This window comes from Sorex fumeus, unplaced genomic scaffold, assembly GCF_029834395.1.
Source record: "Sorex fumeus unplaced genomic scaffold, SorFum_2.1 ptg000006l, whole genome shotgun sequence".
In the NCBI taxonomy this organism is placed as follows: domain Eukaryota; kingdom Metazoa; phylum Chordata; class Mammalia; order Eulipotyphla; family Soricidae; genus Sorex; species Sorex fumeus.
Genome location: NW_026606063.1, coordinates 53381016 through 53385978, shown reverse-complemented (window position 1 = coordinate 53385978; position 4963 = coordinate 53381016).

The following is a 4963-nucleotide window of genomic DNA, read 5'->3' as shown; positions in this document are numbered from 1 at the left end:
TCTATTGAAGATTCTTAGAAAAGGTAAAATGTTGAGCACTGCTTTTAAAGTAGAGAAGATTTACCATACTTTCTTTATACAGTTGTCTGTTCTTGGGCACTTGGATTGTTTCCAGATTCTGGCTATTGCGACCAGTGCTGCAATGAACATAGAAGTGCAGATGGTGTTTCTGGTGTGTGATTTGGGCTCCCAGGGTATATTCCCAGAAATGGTTTTGCTGGGTGATATGGAAGCTCAATTTCTGTTTTTTTTTTTTTTTGAGGAATGTCATGTTGTTTTCCAAAATAGGCTAGGCCAGGCGGCATTTGCATCAACAATGAATGTGAGGTTTTTCTCCCTGCATCTGTACCAACACTGATTGTTCTTTTTCCTTTTCATGTGTGCCAGTTTCTGTGGTGTGATATGATATCTCATTGTTGTTTTATTTGTATCTTCCTGATGAATAGTGATGTAAAGCATTTTTTCATGTGTCTTTTGGCCATACATATTTCTTCTTTGAGGCAGTTTCTACTCATTTTTTTTCTCCCTGGTTTTTGATGGGGAGATTTTTTTTTGTAAAGTTCTACCAGTGTCTTATATATCTTAGATATTAACCCTTTGTCAGATGGGCATTGAGTAAGTAGTTTTTCCCGTTCTGTGTATTGTTCTTGTATCTTGGACATCATTTCTTTTGGTACACAACAGGTTTCTATGCAACCGCTAGGAAAAATGAAGTCATGAAATACACTTATAAATGGATAGACATGGAGATAATTATGTTGAATAAAATGAGTTAGAGGAAACGGGACAGACAGAATGATTGTACTCATTTGTGGGATATAAAAAAAATAGTATGATACTAATAACCAAAGACAGCATAAACAAGGGCCAGCGTGACTGTTCCACTGTTGGAAGCTTGCCACATGTGGTGGTGGGATATTGTGTAACATTGGCTTATCTTTGCTCCTCCCTCAGGAAGCTTAGGTTTATTGAGATACTCCCACAACAGTACCCCTGAGGCACACTCAATTCCATCAAGCATTAATAACCCTTTATTGCTTTTCTCCTTTGTCATTTACATGCTTTATTTAGCAATATCCTTTTTGTATAGACAAAGGAAGTCAGTTGATGCTATGCTTTTGTAACATGGAAGTTAATTCACTTCAAAATAATATTTGCTCCTGGGTAACACTGTAGCATTGTAGCACTGTCTTCCCATTGTTCATCGATTTGCTGGAGCAGTCACCAGTAACATCTCCATTGTGAGACTTGTTGTTACTGTTTTTGGCATATTGAATATGTCACAGGTAGCTTTCCAGATTTTGCCGTGCAGGCGGGATACTCAGTACCTGTCATGCAAACTAACGCCTAAAGGAAAGGGGAGGGGGAATGCCTGCTATAGGGGCAGGCTGGTGTGAAAGGGGGCAGGAGGGAAACTGGGAACATTGGTGGTGGGGAGTATACACTGGTGTGAAGGGACTGGGGTTGAAACATTGTATAACTGGAAATCATGAACAACTTTATAACTGCATCTCATGGTGATTCAATAAAAATTATGAATAAGTAGAGAAGAAGGCAGACTAAAGAAGGAAAAAAATGGAGCAAAAATTTGAAGATATATGAGCATGGTGAATAAAAAAGAAACAACAAAGAGACCAAAGCATCTAATTTTTTAGGGTATGTGGCTGGATAATGGCTGAAGAATGGAATTTGAAAAATGATGCTGATATGAACCAGGGAGATAGCTCTTAGGTCAGGTATGCAAAGCATTAACTAACCTGACTTTGAGCCCTGGTTCCAAAGGGATTTCATTATTGACAGTATTGTCCTGTAGATCCTCAGAATCTCAGGGACTGATTGTACCACCCAACGCCCTACTATTTAGACCTTAAGACCAAAGGCTAGGTAAAATAAGAATGGCCCCCAGTTGCCACTGATCACCCCCACAAAAAGAAAAAATGATAATAGAAGAATTTAAATGGGTCATTGTGATAAATACTAATTCAATTATTTCTGGTATTTATAACTGAGAAGGAAAAATCTTTTTGGAAAAACTGTATCAGTATTTTAGCAAGGTAACAAAGCAGTCTGCAAAAATGTATTTAGAATTTATAGAAATTTGACATTTTTAAAAGCAGTCAAGGGCTGGAGTGATAGCACAGATAGTAGGATATATGCCTTGCACTTGGCCAACCCGGGTTCAGTTCCCAGCATCCCATATGGTCCCCTGAGCACCGCCAGGAGCAATTCCTGAGTGCAAAGCCAGCAGTAACCCCTGTGCATCAGTGGATGTGACCAAAAAAAAAAAGTCAAGTCAATTACCAGTATCACTGTCACTGTCCTCCCGTTGTTCATCGATTTGCTGGAGCAGGCCCAGTAACGTCTCCATTTTGAGACTTGTTGTTACTGTGTTTGGCATATTGAATACGTCATGGGTAGCTTGCCAGGCTTTGCCGTGTGGGCAAGATATTCTCAGTAGCTTTCCAGGCTCTCCGAGAGAGGCAGAAGAATCGAACCTGGCTCGGCCGGGTTGGCTGAGCGCAAGGCAAACGCCCTATCGTTGTGCTATACTATTTCTTTATTCTTGGCCTGTGAAAAAAAAAATCTCATGGTCATCCTTTTCAACTTCAAGATATGTTCTAGTGATAGTAAATACAATGTTAGCAATCTGTTCTTTGAGGTTAATCTCCCCAAAGGTCAGAAAGGGTTACTGGAGAATTTCATTTCCTTCAAGATCCATTTTTAAAAGTTGGTTGTCTTCTCTTCACTGTTTCAACGTTTTATTTAATTCTTGGAGATACTGTCACTGTCACTGTCCTCCAGTTGTTCATTGATTTGCTCAAGCGGGCCCAGTAACATCTCCATTGTGACATTTGTTACTGTGTTTGGCATATCGAATACGTCATGGGTAGCTTGTCAGGCTTTGCCGTGTGGGCGAGATACTCTTGGTAGCTTGCCTGGCTTTCCAATAGGGGAGGAGACATCGAACATGGGTTGGCCATGTTGGCCACGTGCAAGACAAACACACTACCCGCTATGCTATATTTAACAAATTAACAATGTAGCCATGGTTTATGACCCAGTTAACTCAAATTCATGTATGAGAACTATTTTGACCTGTTGCAAATCATTGAGATTTTAATTCTTTATTTCCCAAAAGAAAGAAGTAATCAACAATAATCTTCATTAAAATATTCTTATTCAGAACTTGGTACTCACTCTTTTCTCCTTACATTCAAGAATAAATGGCCATAAAGAGAGTTATATGAAATATTTACGTTGGAGATTAGCTTTTCACTTCAAGTGAAACATGATAATATCTGGGCCAAGTGACTAAAACTAGGAAAGACTAGTCAAGATTTCAAGATTAGTATAATTATGAAAGTTTAATTAGATATATCTATATGAAATTCCTCAAAGCAGAGTACAATGAGTACCAGATGGCTACCCAGTTATGAAGGAACTTCTAGGTAATAATAAAACAATGATCCTTAGGTGTAGAATAACATAGCCTCAGGCAGTATAGGTTTATTGGGTTGCTCCCATCACAGTGCTTTCTTTCCTCTGTGTTTATTTGTAGCATCTTTCTTTGTGCCTTGTTGACTTGTAAATATTGTTTTTCCTCTTCTCCTTGAGTCCTTTGTATAGTTTATTCAGTGCAATGTCCTTTTTGTGTGGGCACAGGAAGACAGTAGTAAATTCTATGCTGTTGTTATGTGGAGTCATTTGACTCTAAAATGATATTTTGCTCCTGGGCATCTGTTCTCTCGACCTAAGCCCCAGCTACCCTTACTTCCTAGCACTCCCAAAAGCAGCATCCCGACGAGGGACTGGATGGACCCAGGGCAAGTGGTAAGCTGTGTGCTACTCTGGCATCAAGATGGGCCTGGCCAAAGTTCTTAATGTTTAACTATAAGTCCATGGTCATGGACAGATGCTGTCATGATCCAAAAAGTAACAACTAGATTTGGACCCTGCTGGGGTTGGGAATGATTAATCTGACCTGAGCTCTGTAGTCTGAGTCTGTGGCAAGATGTTCCTAGGAGAGCTGTCCTACAAACTTCAGTGTATCTCTTACTGTGTCCATACAAAAATAACTAAAGGAGAAAAACAGCTTAAGGTATATTTTGCCCGCAGGGCTTCAGGATGGGGTTCCTCATGTTGTTCTTGCTTCCAGAGTGGGTGGAGAATGGACTGGAGGGCAAGGTGTAGAGAGATAAATAGGGGTGGAGAGAGAAGCAGTGGGGGTCAGAATCGAGAGAGGAGAGGGAGAGCCCAGGCTGCAAGATGCAGCACCAAGAGATGAACAGGGATCGAGGAATGAGGGACAAGGAAGGAAGAATACATGGGATTGGAGAGATGAGAGATCGAATAAATGGTAATTAATCAGCAACCAGCCTGGTCCTTGTTCTTCCTTCACCTGCCCATTGCCTACAGCTGTCCCTATCCTGTCCATTCACAGTGGCTCTAAAGCACCGAACATAGGTTGTGAGAGAGAGCCGCCTGGAGAGCCGGTGGTATACACACATCCTTCTGCAGGCGGGTTCTTTACATATAGGAAAGAAGAAGCTAACCAGGAGTAAGTATTAAATAGCACCATATATTAGGAAAAGAATTTGTCCAATGTAAACCTGAAGGAAGCACTTCCTCTAACTAGAATTAGGATGTTCTATGACTAGAAGCAGCTCAAAGTCATGTCATAGCAGGCAAAGCTTTTTATAATCAGATATTATTAGCTCACTTTCTAATGTCATAACAGTCAATTCCACAATTATCAGCTATGTCCTTATTAGGCTTCCCATAACATGTAAATGGAATGCTTATGTGAAAATTAGTTACCAAGTTTCAACTATGCTAGTATACCTATTAATGACTTCTTCATTAAAGGTATTATAAGGGAATAGAAGTGTTCTTTATAAATGATCCTTTGCTTAAAAGTGAGTATTCTAATTATTTTGGTGAAAATGATGGAGATGACAAAAAC